This window comes from Galleria mellonella, unplaced genomic scaffold (assembly GCF_026898425.1).
Source record: "Galleria mellonella isolate WM207_F2 unplaced genomic scaffold, CSIRO_AGI_GalMel_v1 utg515, whole genome shotgun sequence".
Classification (NCBI taxonomy): domain Eukaryota; kingdom Metazoa; phylum Arthropoda; class Insecta; order Lepidoptera; family Pyralidae; genus Galleria; species Galleria mellonella.
The window spans coordinates 1,703,712-1,720,702 of NW_026442107.1; the positions used below are offsets into that span (position 1 = coordinate 1,703,712).

The window sequence follows — 16,991 nt, forward strand, 5'->3', positions numbered from 1 at the left end:
TTTGATTTAAAAACTAAACTATCGAACTGATATCGATCAAATTTTTACGGTACATATCTGTAAGTACAACCTTTCGGATAAAAAAAATATTTTACAAATCGGTTTACAACTGATGGAGTTATGAGATAACAGATATAAAAAAAGTACAACTAATTTGAGAATGTTGTACTTCTTTCCTTCAAAAGACGGTTGAAAATATAGGGCATACAACCAAATTATGGTTTTATTTCTAATCATCCAATGGAGTGACGTTTATAGCCCAGTGAGCTGAATTCTTACAAATTCTCTAAAAATATAACGACTGAACGTTTGATATTTATGCTAAATAATCAAATGCGCTCATCTGCCGTGTGGTCCCGGCATAGAATAGGCTAACTCTTCCTATCCTGTGGGTGTCGTAAAATGGTAACTAAAGGAACATAATAGTCGAAGATGGACAGCAGGGTCCCTCTTAAAACTTCACCAAAGCCTAACTGCGCTTGCCAACCCGTTTGCCAAGCGTGGCAATTACTGGCAAAATCCCCCTTACAGGCCTATGTCTAGCAGTGGTCAGTTAACAGCTGTTATTGTGTGTACTCAATAATTACTTGTTTTTTTTTTTTATTTTAATTTGATATGCTTTTCGATGTGACTTTTTATGGGAATGTAAAATTAATTAATGAAAGGACAGGTGTTTTTCATATACTTGCTGGAGTTTCGTCCGATGACCACAGAGTGTTTGTGTTCAGCGAATTAAGATTTTTTTTTATACAACTTAGAATGGCAAACAAGCTGACGGCCCACCTGATGGAAAGTGGTAACCGTCACCTATAAACATGAGCAGTACCATGGATATAACAGAGTATACTGTTTCGCCCATGATACCCCCCATGCGTTGCCATTTCTGAGGACTCAGATGTTATTCCTCTGTACCCTGTAAATTCACGCCATATCCCACCCTTCAAACCGAAACACAGCTATGCAAACACAACTGCTTCACGGTTGAAACACGAATGGGACAGAGTTACCCAAGCAATCGACTTTTGTACAAAATCTCCCTCTGGTAAAGATATAGATGTTATTTCTATTATTGTTATGTGATTTAAATCTAACTAATATTATTCCATTCAATTATAGATATGTGTTATTGTACTAATGTTTTTCTGGGTAAGCGTATTGGAAGACTGTAAAGCTCGCTCAGTTGATGAAATAAATAAGTATTATGTTATTTATAAAATACGCACCTTAACTATGATCCCTGTTGGGGTAATGAAAATATTTATTACCTATTACTTGTATGGTGAACGTAAAACTCGACATGTTAGTATTATGTCCAGCGTATTAAAAATGAAGGTAGGAAGCAAGCCTACCGCTGTCACTCGCATTAACTTACTTTGTTATCTATACTATTCATAAAATTATAGATATATTTAATAATTTTATATTATTAAATATATCTATAATTTTATGAAGTTTTGCTTAGTCTGTAACTAGATGGCGTTGTATTTATTTATTACTAGGTATATCCTGTGATTCCGCCTGCGTAAATCAGTACATAAAGTATCCTATTTATTAAGTTACGATGTAAAATAATTGAATTCCATATTTAATTCAAATTAATTTAGTGTAGTTTTTGCTTCAGAGTTACAAACATTCATTTATCTATCCATTGTTACAAATTTTTACATTTTTATTATTAAAAGGACTAGTTGTAACCCGCGGCTTCTCCCACGTGAATCAGTACATAAAATATCCTATGTTCTAATATAAGTCCCTCATATACCGATACGTGAAAAAGTAACAAATATCCTTCCGTCCCTCGTCACAAACTTTGCATTTACAATATACATAGTATGTTATTTCAATCTAACGCAGCGTATTTGAATAGATACCGTATCAATTTAATTAATAGTTCTAATTCTATTGAAACTTGTTCTGGATACATTACTTAAATTATGTCTTTTGATGACCAATCTGATATACACACCGGTTGGCTTTCCAATATTCACGGCCGGCCAATCAAAAGATAATCGCACTAAACATCGCTCACTCTTGTTAATTTACTCCGACTAACAAGTAATACTGGTACATTAAATTATACTTTGGAAACTATTAATAGGTTGCTTATAATTAAAAAAGTCACAAAATCAGAAGTTGATTTTTTTACGTAACAAGTTTTTTTATTTGGTACTTTTATGCATACTAAAATAATAGGAAAAAAATGTATCCGGATAACATACGGGATATGTTTGTTATGTTATCAAATATTCGCTGTTAATATGAAGCTCTGTATGTAATTGAAATAAGAAATTATATTTTTACAATATTTGTAAGAATATTTCGGCATGTTTGATAAAAAATATCGCACATTTGGTTAAAAATCAGGGTACAATTTGATTTAATTTGCCCTATTTTAATTAACCGCTTTTGAGTCTGTACTTTTTGAGATTAATTCGTACCATTAGTGATCACTGTACTTATTAAATTTAGCACTGCTCTTGCATTGACGAAACTGAAAGATGAATGTATGCAACTATCTGGAAATATCAATAAAATTAATTAATGACCACTACTCATAATATGGCTCTGTCCAAAATTCATATAATTACCGATAAGAATCATGAAAGACCTAACTATTTTACAGGGTAAAATTTTTAGTTGCATAGATTTCATACAAATTGTTTATTATCCGAAGTGACACGGGCTTGCATATTAGACAGAAGTTCATTTTCTGATCTTGATATTCGTACTGACAGGTCTCGTTTTCATTCGCAACCGTTGTTACGAGCCACGTGCACAGGCTCGGGCGGTTGCGTTAAAATAAATATTAGTAGCGTATTTCAGAACGCAGGTTTCAGTCAAGCAGCGGGGCTGTGCGTGCGACAAGGACAGCGACTGATAATATCCTGAGTGAGAGTGAGATGTGACGAGCTTATCCGATCGATAGCCGCAGCCGCAGAGTGCTGCTCGTGTGACGTCACGCGCCCGTCATCTTTGACTCTGTTCAAGAAATTGTCACTACATTTTCCGTGTAAAAGAACGGTCCATTATCGGTAGTTCAGTTGGTAACAATGTATGGAATGGCCTTCGGAATTATGTAGGAGGTAATTTGAAGTGGCTAAGCGTGTATATGTACATATACAAACTTGAATTCGTTTCGTTATTTAATCAAGAGAGAGTAACCTCCTTATTCATAAAAACGTCGAACGTTTAATAAACCCATTTTAGTTATTGAAGTTATTTATCTATTTCTTGTGCTATAATTTTTCAATTTGAATGAATATGACAAAATAATTTAAGGCGCTCTACGTTTTAAGGATATTATAAAATTTAGACAAACTATCTGAAGGATTCAGGTATCTGATATTAGTCAACAATTAATATAAATTAGAAATTTTTGGATCATTTTTTTGGTATTTCATTAATTACCTTATCAATAAATACTGTTTAATTTTTTTTTCTTTTTAGAAATGCACCACTTAAGATGGTTTTTAAATTAATTTATAATTTATTGCAATGTAAATTCATTTAAAAAAATTATCGGGTCATAGTTTGAAAGCAAAATAGACTAGGTATACCTATACTTTTATATGACTTCTAACCAACTCAAACTAACAGGTATCTCGACAAGAATACCTATGTTAACATATGAAGTTATTGTTGTATGTTGTACCATTGTCCACTGAGCTCGTGACATATTTAGATATAGAATCTACCAATGACAGCAGCCACCTATATTGAACAGTACGAATTCAACTAGAACTAGGCAGGCTCGCGTCGATTCGAAGAAAAATATTTGATTTAAATCTGCATAGATTTTAAACTTGTTCAATGAATAAAAATAGCTAGTAGGTCTTTTATAATACCTGTTAACGTCGATATTTTGTACAGAGTCCTTTATTATGTGGATACATCTACGTGGTCGCATTGATTTATTTTCCAGTTTCGTCAGTATAAGGGCAGTGCCGACTCTTAAATAAAGTAGAAGTAAAAACCTATTTTGTTTAATTAGAATTCGATTAGACGGAAGTTTCCTGATATTTAGCTGGCAGTATCGACAAGATACAGTTATTTCAAATGCTAATTCGAAAATGATTTATTTTTAAACATTTCATGACATTATTGAACAGAGTATACCAACTTAAATTGTTTTATTTAGTATGATATCAACACAAAAATGTATATAGTCGATAAAAAAGAATCATTAAAGAATAAATTGCTTAATATACGCACAAAAATATAAAGATATCGCGGACATACAGATACGAAAAATATATCGTGAAATTAATAATCTCCTTCTTCTACACAATTCGGCATTCTAAATTCAAATATTTTTTTAATGTAATGTATAAATGTAACATTTAGTCTTATATAGTAGCATATATACACTACACACACACACACACACACACACACACACACACACACACACACACACACACACACACACACACACACACACACACACATGTACGTGTGAGTTCACGATTGAAGTCATTATTTTTTCAAAGCAATATGTACCAACTTTTTATTGCATACTATCGACAGCTTAGAACAGAACCATACAGAATCGACAAAATGTGTTATGTAAACAGCAGCGCTAAATATGGAGCCGTTGTATCAACAAGGGAGAGAATAAAGTCGAACCATTTTTTAATTGCTATACTTTAAAGATTTAAGCTTTCGTCTTTTGTACACATAGGTACGTAATAAAATTTATTTTCGGAATTTAAAGCGATGCGATTTCAAGTAAATATAAAATCAGATATGTAGGAACTATTTACTTAAGATCACATCGCTTTAAGTTCCGAAAATAAAATTATATCTTGCATTGAATTTTAGAAGTAGGTTAAGAGAACAACATCGGTTCTAGTGACGTAGTTGATTTTTATAATTTTCTGTAGTTATTATTTTTAGTTTACGACTAGAAATGAAATAGTCCATGTACCGTGATGAAGATTTTACTTGTACAATAAAGTGCTACCAACAAACAAATAAACCAAGATCCGTGTTATTGTGGAGATACGAATAAATATGTTATTTAATTTTATTTTCAGGACTTGATGCGAGGGTGGTCGAAGAAACTGCGCGGGCTGTCAAAATAAAACGCCGCGGACTTTAGTCCTGCTGTGATCACGATGTGGAACAATCCGCGTCTATACGTCGGTAATAATAAAAATAAAGTACTAAGATATTTTGAATAAAATGTTTTACCAGTAATACTGAATATTTCTACCAATGACACAAGGGTCGAAAAATGCCAAAATTAAATGGAGAATTAATTTAGTATGGACGGTTTGAAATATTTTACCCTTTTTGAATGTTTGATTAAAAAAAAAATGTAATGTATTTTGTAGCATAGATAGATTCTTAATTTTATCTACAGCTTAGGATTTCGATATCAACTTATGTAAGAAATGTGATTAATTACATGGTATATAAAAATAGGTATATTACAAGATTATTTTTATAATCATATCCGAACTAGGTTAAGAATTCTAAAGACATCCAATGGTAGTTATTCATTTTATTAAATATTTAGTACGTAATAAGATATTAGAAAAATATAAGAATTAATACTTATAGGTATTTTTTTATCTAGCCATTTGTTTATTTTACATACTATTATATCAAATTACAAGTAGGTTGAAAAAATTTAATTTTCCGACAACCGGAAAAGTAAAATTATTAATTTATTATAGGCATTTTAATATTTGGAAATACTAAAAATATTTTCATATATCGTTATATTGATAAAAAAATCTAGCGCTGTTTACTAATGGAACAAGCATAATTTAAAAATTTGTAAGACCATACCATACCATAAAACCAACTTTACTCGTCGCAAACCCTTTATTTTGATTTTGAATTGGTAATTTTAAAAGTGTCTGTAGAATCAATCTGAAAGTATATCCTCTCAGATAAAAAAGAATTTTCCAAATCGGTTTATAAATGATGGAGTTCTGGGGCAATAAAGATAAAAAATAACCGTTTTTTAAAGTTGGTTGACAAAATACCGAATTTATAAGCACCTATATATATATATATATATATATATATATATATATATATATATATATATATATATATATATATATATAATAATCGCTATTTGATTATATATTATAATAATTTTTTATTTTTTGTTGTCGTAACTGATTCCACTTGGTGTCTTATTTTTAAAATTACAGATATTAGACCGTATACCATGTGCATGCATTTAGATACACTGTGTCAATATAAATTCTCATCAATATTAACATGGGAGCAGCATATTGTCACGACTAAAGAGCTGCAGCTGTGCTATCGATTCTAAATATTAAGGTCATAATTAAATTGTACAAGGATATCAGATATACATCGTTGAACGTACTCATTTTACTATTACTTACTAGCTATATTCCGCGGATTTGGCCGTCTAAATTTATACATAAAATATTATATATACGAAGATAAAATATAACCTATACGTGTACCAAATTTCATTCAAATCCATTAAGTTTTTGCATGAAAGAATAAAAAATATCCAATATATATACAACATCTGTCCATCCATCCATCAATCTTTATAAATATTCGTATTTATAATATTAATAAGAGAATTATGAGGATTTGTACTTGGTATAACTTAAACAAATGCCAAGTATGATTTGTTTTTATCTAAATCATATAACATAAAATGAACAAATAGAGTACAACCATATTTTGGTCCATAAAAAAAGAGACACCGATCGTGATGAAAGTCAATACGACTATAGTACATTATTGCAGCGACCAGCAACTGAGGCATTGATGGACGAACGTGCAAATGTGGGTCGAGGCGTAGCCGAGGCACACGTGAGTCCATCAATGCCTAGTTATGGCCAAGGCTTGTATAGTACTTTTCTCAAACAATGCGAGAAAATCAAAAACACAATTTTACTTTTAAGTTCAATGACGAATAACGAACAATAATAATTTTTTACGCGCCATGATGTTCCTTTGTTTTTTTTTTCAATAAACAGCTTTCTATTTGTAAGCCAGTTCGAAATTTAAATAAAACCTTTTATTAGTTACCTCCTTGGTAGCCAAGTTTCGAAGTAAAAGGTCATTCCATTTTTAAATTACAGGACAGATATGAGTTTATATAGTAATTTATCTGGTCACAAAATATGACAGATATGGATTTTCATACAACTTTTGCCGGCCGCTACCCGCATGTATCTGGCCAGTATGGCAATTTTGATTTATCTCTAAGAAGATTGTCAAAATAATGCTCACATTTCCAAGCATGTTTGAGAAAATATTATTCGTGCGTTGGTATCACCCTCTGGCATCAAAAGTTTCTAGACTGCAAAACAAAACACACAGATGAACACTAATATGTTTCGTAGATATATTAAATTGGACGCACCTTATTTCAGATCGTGGTACGGAATTGTGTATCTACAAGTGCCTAGATCTATTTTAATTTCACACCAAACAGTTTGCTTCGTAAAATAAATATGGAACCAATACGGGAATAAAATATACCTACGGCTTAATAAAGAAGAAAATATAGAGAAATAGAAGTCGGTTAAAAATTGTAATATTACAAGGTTGGATCTCATACTTTTTTAAAACGAAATATAATATATATTACTTGTTGATAATACAGCTTTCTATAGGCGAAAAAATTTTTAAATTCAGTTAAGTATATTTTTCGTTTATTCGTGTATTACGAGTAGTTTAGAATAACGTCATGTCAAGCTACGGTGTAGATAGACTACGGATTACGCTGTAATCTGCTACGAATTGCACCGTAGCATGCTGTAAGATATGTCGTAGCATTCAGCAAAATACGTCGTAGCAAAAAGCAAGATACGTCACATTATTGTTGTATTGTATAATTGTTTTTACTCGCAACATCGTCCGCGTGACCATGATAAAAATTAATTTATGTCCTACACTATTTCAAATTCTGCATACATTCTTTTAAAATTTTATGCAGATTAATTGAGCGTTAAAAAGTAACAAACAAACTTACATTCATCTTTATTTAACGAATTTTTATTAACACTATTATGAATTATTTATTAAATACGACGGGAGTTACAAAAATAGTGTGATCACTCTATAAACACAATGCAGTGAAGTATTTTGCAAGGTCGGTGAAGTGGTAATTGCAGTGACGTCATGCGATTGTGACGTCACTAGATATGATGATAGCTGCGTACTTGAAACTTTGTTTATATTAATTTATTCATCCATTAATGTTGCCAACATTATAAATGTATTAAATCATGTACTGCATTGATTTAATATGTATAACTCTGTATACGTTTGTTTAAACATATGCTGTGACTACTGGACACGATCTCTACACTAGGATATAGCTTATTTTTAATATACTAGCTTTGCAAGTTAGTATAGATTTTTTTTCTTCTTCAATTCTTTAATGGTGTATTGTGTTTATTCCCTATGTTACCTTTTGTAACTTCCTGGGAATGAAAGTGAATAATGGGAGATAATGTTTTAAATATTTTACCTGACTAAATGTTATTTTACGGAATAATAATAGTAGTCAATCTTCAAGTTTTGGCAGTTACACACATACTCATGATAGCGGAATTAAACAAAATAATTCTGTTCGCGACATTATTTGTATATATCGTAATTTATAGTTGTTAAGTCCCTAGTTAATCGTTTCTGTATTCTGTTATTTTATATAGATTTACATAGATTTAAGATAGTGTAAGTTAAATAAAGTATTCCTTTGCGTGTTGTCGTTATTACCTACGAATAGAAATTGTAACAATAAATAGAATTAAGAAATTGTAAATTGAAATAAAATAAATAAATAGACGCTATAGAGTACCGATCTGAAGAGACACGCGTCTCGTTCATTTTCGCCCCGTCCCGCTCGCACAGATCGCTATCGCGAGTTGGAAACGTTATCGTGCGAGCGGGCGGGTATAAAGATAGGCCGCCTCCCGTCGAGCGGCATTCGCTTCCGGGCAGCGACGCACTACACTCGAGAAGAAATAGGACAAGAAGAAAAAACACTCTCTTCAGACGGTACCGGAGGCTTCAGAATAGTAATCGCTGTGTTTCACTCCAGCCTGAACCAACGCCCCTACAGTCCACGCTCACCGAACGGCAGTCCACACCGCACATCGTGGTCCTTCGAGAAGCCGGATTGCTGGAGGAACACCGTTGGTACATCGAGAAGCCGGATCGCTGGAGGAAGACCATTCTGAAGCCGGATCGCTGAAATGCCGACTACGAGAAACATGAAGTCGTCGCAACAAAAAATCGCCGTCACCGAAGCCACAACGTCCGCCGCCACTACGTCGACTACGACCGCCGGAACGCTGTCCGTCGCTGCCACGCCGTCCGTTGCTGCCACCACGTCGTCTGCGGCTGTCAGAATGCCTTCTGTCGCTGCCACGTCGTCTACCGCCGCCACCACATCGACTACGAACACGTCCGGCGATACGACGACCACAGGAGCCACGGAGACTACCGAAGCCACAGGAACGACAGAGGAGACAGCAAGGAAGAAGGAACCGAAGCACGGCACGGCACGCACGGTTCGCACCACGGCCTCGCAGAAGAAGAAGGCTCTGGCCAAGGCACGGGAGGAGCTACTTCGAAAGGAGGTGGAATTGGCCGCCGCACGTGTCGCCGCCCTGGAAGCCGAATCAGAGGACGACGAGGAAGTAGAAGACGACGACGCTACCGTCAGAAGAGAACGAACGTCGGATTGGGTTCATCGAAGCACGCTAGCACTCACGATGGAGCCGCATGTACCAGAGATAGAAGAAGTCACCGGCAAGCGTCAGGGGTTCGTCCCATCGAGACCCGTTGAAGAGGATTCGAGAGCGCCGCCGCCACAGCCGAGCAGCGACGCACTTCACCGGGACCACGCACGCCACGTTGACCCACATGCCGCCATGCCTACGATAGCAGCAGCGATGCAGTCGATGAAGAAAGAAGAACCGGTGCTGAAGGTGGGCATCGATTGCAATGAGTTTGCGATCGCCATGCAGATGGCCGCTCGCAACATACTGCCCTCCACAGCGTCAAGAGTCACCGAGTTGCCAGTCTTCAATGGATCGTCGAGCGAGTGGTTACCATGGAAGATGGCCTATGAAGAGAGCGCAAGTCAACTCACAGAACAAGAGAACCTAGCAAGACTGCGCAGAAGCTTGAAGGGGGCCGCAAAGGACGCGGCACGCTCCCTATTCGTCGGGTCTACGACCACAGAAGAAGTGATGAAGATGTTAGCCGCGAGGTTCGGCCGCCCTGGAGCACTCGTCACAGCCGAACTGAACAAACTCCGCGCGCTACCACGACTCTCGGACAACGCAAGAGACGTCTGCCTCTTCGCAAGCAAGGTGCAGAACGTCGTCGCCACGATACGAGCGCTGAACAAGAGTCACTACCTATACAACGAAGAAATAGTGAGAAACGTCACAGAGAAGATGCCGTCGGTACTACGCTTCAAGTACTACGATTTCGCCAACGACCAACCGGAGGGACAACCGGACCTCATAACACTCTCTCAGTTCCTGCAAAGGACCGCCGCACGATGTGGAAACTTCGCCCCCGCCGAGGAGATACCGTCCGAAGACCGGCGGGAGTCCGCTCCTAGGAAGACGGCGAAGACATACACGACGCAGGAGAAACCCGCTACACCACCGTGCCCGATGTGTCGACGAGAGGGACACGCTCCATCGGACTGCAAGACGATGAAGGAAGCAGACACATCGGCGAGATGGGAGTTAGCGAAGACTCATAGGCTGTGTTTCCGCTGCCTCAAAGTAAGAAGATTTCGCCACGCCTGCAAGAGCAAGAGATGTGGAGTAGATGAGTGCACGCAGACTCATCACCCTCTGCTGCACACCACGCGACAACAGCCGGAGAATGAAGTGACAACACACGTCGTCGAGGACAAGTCCGCCGCAGTCACCGCATCGGCAAGGGAAAACGACAAGATCGCGTTCCTGAAGATCCTGCCGATACGAGTCACCGGTCCCACGGGAACGTGCGACACCTACGCGCTACTGGACGACGGGTCGACTTGCACCATCATCGAGACGACGGTGGCGGAGCGAATCGGTGCTACGGGTCCCCCCGCACCATTCTACATGGAAGGTGTGGCCGGGGCGCGGATCAACGCAGCTCAATCGACGCGTGTTCACTTCAAGATCCGCGGGCGGAATTCACAAGAATACACAGTGGGGGCACGGACGATGGACAGACTGCAGTTATCACCGCAGTCGGTACCACGCAGCGTCATCAAGGGCTGTCCACATCTGCGGGACATAGAGAGGGAATTGGTCTACGAAGAGGGCAAACCGACGGCACTGCTGGGGCAAGACAACTGGCACCTACTGCTGGCCCACGAAGTCAGAAGAGGATCCGACACGCAGCCGGTCGCATCACTCACCGACCTGGGATGGGTACTGCACGGTACGAGTCGCGGCAGGACAAGACAGCAGGTGCACAGAATCAGCCACATAGTGACGACACATGAAGAGGAACAATCGATGGAAGAAATGATGAAGCAACATTTCGCGCTCGAATCGCTGGGAATCGCACCGAAGAAGTCTTACAATGAAGAGGAACGTCGCGCCCTACGCATTTTAGAGGAGAAAACTCGTCCGTTACCGGCGGGAGGATACGAGACGGGGTTACTGTGGAAGAAGGACGACCCTGTGCCGCCGGACAACTATGAATCGGCAATGCGACGTCTCCAACTAGTCGAAAGGAAACTCGACAAAAATGAAGAACAGTGGCCGCGTGAAGATAGTACGAGCGACGATAGTCAAGCGGAAACGGGAGAAGAACGCGTACACAAGCTACAGAACGCGACGCAGTTGTCTATAGCATTACCCGATCCGTCACGTTTTTCTAATTGGTTGAAACTTATTCGCAGTTCAGCACGGGTGTTGCAGTTCATCGACCTCCTGCGACCGACCAGTCAACGCTGCACCGCCATCCGAAAGAGGAACAAGAAGAAAGAGAGCACCGACCCCACTTGGACCCGCACGAAGAAAGTCGATAGAGAGAAGACGAAGATGAAAATCAAGAACAGCAATAGTCCATCTGTGTGTTTCATCCCCATAGACACACACTACCTAGATCGCGCGCGACGACTATGGATTCGCGCGATACAACAAGAGGCGTTCGGCAACGAAATCGCAGTATTGAAACATGGGAAACAGCTGCCGTCATCCAGTCGACTCATACAGCTGTCGGTCGTCATAGACAACGACGACATTCTGCGACTTCGATCGAGAATAGCGGCCGCCGCCGATTTGTCAGCCGAGCAACGAGAGCCCCCATCGTCGACGGAAACCACGCCTGGGTGCGCCTATACATCGCATGGGTGCATCGGAAACTTCACCACGGCGGCTTCGAGATCACCACGAACGAGGTGCGACAACACTTGTGGGTGTTGCGCCTACGACACGCCGTCCGCAGTGAACTGAAGAGGTGTCAGCTGTGCCGCCTACGAAGAGCAAGACCGGCGCAGCCATCAACGGGCAACCATCCACAGAGCAGGCTGGCGCATCATCAGCGACCGTTCACGTTCACCGGCCTAGACTACTTCGGGCCTATGACCGTGACAGTGGGCCGCACTCACCAGAAGCGGTACGGAGTGCTCTTCACCTGCTTAACGACGCGCGCAGTCCACCTGGAAATCGCCGGCAGCCTCAGCACGGACTCCGCCATAATGGCCCTGCGGCGCTTCATAAGCCGCAGAGGGTGTCCCACGGAATTATGGTCCGACCAAGGCACCAACCTCAAAGGTGCTGACGTCGAACTGAAGAAAGCAGCCGAGGAAGCCATCCAAGAAGAGTCATCAGTCCATTTCATCCGGTGGCGCTACATTCCCCCGAGCGCACCCTTCATGGGAGGTGCGTGGGAACGGCTGGTGCGTAGCGTGAAGACCGCACTAGCCGCCACGTTGAACGAGCGGGCCCCCAAGGAAGAGGTCCTCCACACTCTGCTGGTCGAGGTCAAGCACACCCTCAATAGTCGACCGCTAACCCACGTGTCAACATCGGCAGACGACGACAGCGCCCTAACCCCCAATCACTTCATATTGGGCGGTCCATCGCGCGTCCCACTGCCAGGCAGCTTCACAGAGAGCGACGCGGCGGGACACAAGGAGTGGCGTGCCAGCCAGAGGCTAGCTGATTGCTTCTGGAACCGGTGGGTGAAGGAGTACCTACCCGAGTTGCAACACCGGCGGGAGCCCCGAGCTACACACGGAGCCATCAAAATGGACGACCTGGTCCTGATAGCTGATGGGACCTTGCCTCGCAACACGTGGCCGCGAGGCGTGGTGGTGGCGACCTACCCTGGACCAGACGGCGAGATCCGAGCAGTCGACGTGCGGACGAACAAGGGCATCCTACGGCGACCCACTAAGAAGCTGATCATACTGCCCACATCGACATCGAGCGACGCGAACACGAGTTAACTCCAGCTACGAGAGCTGCGGCGGGAGATTATGTTCGCGACATTATTTGTATATATCGTAATTTATAGTTGTTAAGTCCCTAGTTAATCGTTTCTGTATTCTGTTATTTTATATAGATTTACATAGATTTAAGATAGTGTAAGTTAAATAAAGTATTCCTTTGCGTGTTGTCGTTATTACCTACGAATAGAAATTGTAACAATAAATAGAATTAAGAAATTGTAAATTGAAATAAAATAAATAAATAGACGCTATAGAGTACCGATCTGAAGAGACACGCGTCTCGTTCATTTTCGCCCCGTCCCGCTCGCACAGATCGCTATCGCGAGTTGGAAACGTTATCGTGCGAGCGGGCGGGTATAAAGATAGGCCGCCTCCCGTCGAGCGGCATTCGCTTCCGGGCAGCGACGCACTACACTCGAGAAGAAATAGGACAAGAAGAAAAAATACTCTCTTCAGACGGTACCGGAGGCTTCAGAATAGTAATCGCTGTGTTTCACTCCAGCCTGAACCAACGCCCCTACAGTCCACGCTCACCGAACGGCAGTCCACACCGCACAAATTCTAATCAAATAATCACTGATACTGTATTTTATACTTAGACACTACTTAATATTATTATTATTAAACTAAAGATATAACTTAATATTACTAACCTATAATATATATACATATAATAAAATTATAAGTAGACGATGTCTGTTTATGCCTAGAGAATACTTGACTTAAAAACTTACTAATTTTTAATACATAAGCTCTAAAAACCTCTAAAAAACCGTTGAAAAATTGCGTATACTGACAAATTATTAACTTTTTTGAAATTGCCAAAATGAGTAATTTTATACAGCAGATACTTTCATTTGTTTTTCACTCGACTCCAAACTTTATGTACTGTCCATGTTTATATCATTATCGTCTTTATTACATTAAAAATAACGATCAAAATATAATGAAAGGAACAACCACTGGTGGAATTAGCCATATTCATAAGAGATTATGTCATAAGTTGAATTTTTAAATACGTCCGGACCGACGGGCGGTGTAAAGCCTTTTTAATACGTCAGAGGGCAAATGCACGTATTTTAATTGTGGGTAAATATTACACACATCATAATTCTTGTAATTTCAGATTGTAAATAGTGTAATATACCGATTGCTCGCGCAAATAGGGCTTTGTTTACATTTTGGTGTACTTCTGTGGGTAATAAAGTTTTATACTCGACTCTATTATACTAATACAGTACGTATATGACTATAAGCATGTTTACGTTTACCATAACGTTATCTACTGCTGAACATAGGCCTCCCCCATAAAGGGGGTTTGCCAGTAGTTGCCATGCTATGCAAGTGGATTGGCAACCATAGATAGGTGTTAGTGATATTTTAAGAGGAACGCTGCTGCCCATCCCTCGACCATTAAGTTCTCTTAGGCGCTCTTACGATATTCAAGGGAAAGGAAGTAAAGGCCCTTTCTATGTTGAAATAATACAGTAATGTGTAAGTGTGTAATACTATAACGTGTAAGTTACAGTCTCGTACAAAACAAATATACAGTTATGATACTCGTATTAGTATAATATATGTAATACTATAATAATATGATACGAGTGCAGATAAAATACCGCTTAAAAGAAACATTAATAGCGTGCCTACTTATTTTAAATGACAATTAATTTATTTTTGTCCTTTCAAAGTTTAGAGTATAAAACTCATAGGTGTCGCTAGGTACCATATCGTTCACTGTGAACAGAACCGAAAGAAAATAATGTAAGTCACAAAGTAGTTTTAGGTTTTAAGGCTTACCGCGCTGGCTTAAATTATGTAAATATCTATAAAGCACGCTGTGAGGCACGTGTGTAAAGTTTGGATAAACTTTGCGCCACTATATTGTTTAAGTATGTATAGTTGCGTATGCGCCAGTATGCGTAATGTTTAGCCTATGTAAATTAAGATAGGTTCGCTTGGATTACAGAAATAGCTCAATGAAATAGACCATTGGTGTATCAAGATAAAACATACACCAGATTTAAGTTAGACATATAGGAATACGACTGTCCATACTATATATCTTTAAAGACAAAGTGATTTCTTCAGGGTCGGCAAAGCGCGCATAATGCCTCTGGTATTGCAGGCGTTCATAGGCTACGGTAACCGATTATTATCAGGTGGGGCGTATCCTTGTTTGCCACCTTAGTAGTATAAAAAAACTTGATGCAGTAAATTTTGGATGATACTAGAATAACCATACAGACAGGTATGGACATAGACATAGGACATAGAGAGAAATACAAAATTTCTAAAAATTATTGTTTGGCATCTATTGCTCTTATTGAAACTCCACTTATTAATTTCTCTTAAAATTTTCATTAAAATTTATTCAGCTCTTTGAATATCAAATATTTAAATATACAAATTAGAAAATAGACTGTAAATGCGAGATTGAATTATTATAGTTCAAACAAATGCCATAAAATTTGGCACAGATAAGGACACAGGTTACTTTTTACCCGGCCCGCCTATAAATCTCGATCACCGCACATAGTCGAGGCGGAAGTTAGTAATAAATAAAGAGGAATAAATAATTTACGATTTCGTCTGCAAAAACATTTAAGGCATACTAATGCAATCGTGAATGCCATGGGGGAACCAACACGGGAATAAAATCTATCGATTGCAAAAAGATTTAACAAATTCGATTCCATCATTTATGACTTAGTTGATCAGTAAGTGAAGTCTTATTAAATCGTATGATGTGAATATTATGCTTATGTAAGTATAACAATATAATTATTTACTTGACTTCACTAGTTATTCTCCTAATTAAAATCATATCTATTATTTATTCTGTGTCTTAACCTACTGTATATGTTTTGTACACTGTTATAAACCTATTTCAAGTTGTATATAAAAAAGGTTAGAATTTATATAAAATCAAATATTTGTTTACATAACTAGGAACAGGAGCTGGTCACGTAATTTAACGTAACAGTCTATATGGACTGAGTATACGCACTTGCACGCAATCGCATGACGGTAGGAAGTTCGAATCTTGACATTAAAATATCCGAGATAAGCTTTGACGGAAATATTTCTTGTCAGGTGCACGGCGAACTAAAATTATTTTCAAGAAATTATAGTAAGAAATATTTTATTTAACTTTGTATGCGTTATTAAATTGCTTAATTTAACTTTTACGACCCAGTTTTTACGTTTTTTAGCAGTTAATCAAAAAGTAAATAAAGTGTTTTGTCGTTGGAAAAATAGGAAGTATGAAGATATAAAATATTAACTTGAATCAATTTTTTGTCCAAAAACATAAATATCAGCGAGATGAATCACTGTATGTCCAATATCTCTTAGTTGAACTATTTTCGTACGATCAGTCATAATGGTTAGATATATATTCATTGTTTCCTGCACTTCAGTGATTTATTTTAAAATATGAAACTTATGGGTTACCTGTAGATTTAATCAGAAACAGCTATAATTTTTTTTTTATTTATTATTTGAAGTAAACAAACAATTACTGCCACGAAATTGCTTTGCAACTTGTCTG

At 38.7% G+C, this 16,991-nt stretch overlaps 1 protein-coding gene and 1 long non-coding RNA gene across 2 annotated transcripts in view; one reads left to right on the top strand and one right to left on the bottom strand.

Annotated features, from left to right (window-relative positions):
* The window catches only part of LOC113522916 (voltage-dependent calcium channel type A subunit alpha-1), a 96,790-nt gene that overhangs the window by 60,322 nt on the left and 19,477 nt on the right, over positions 1-16,991 (bottom strand).
* On the top strand, positions 2,852-5,121 carry LOC128201494 (uncharacterized). The gene is made up of 3 exons (XR_008253262.1): positions 2,852-3,083; positions 4,528-4,681; positions 5,037-5,121. It is a non-coding gene; the product is annotated as an uncharacterized LOC128201494 (long non-coding RNA).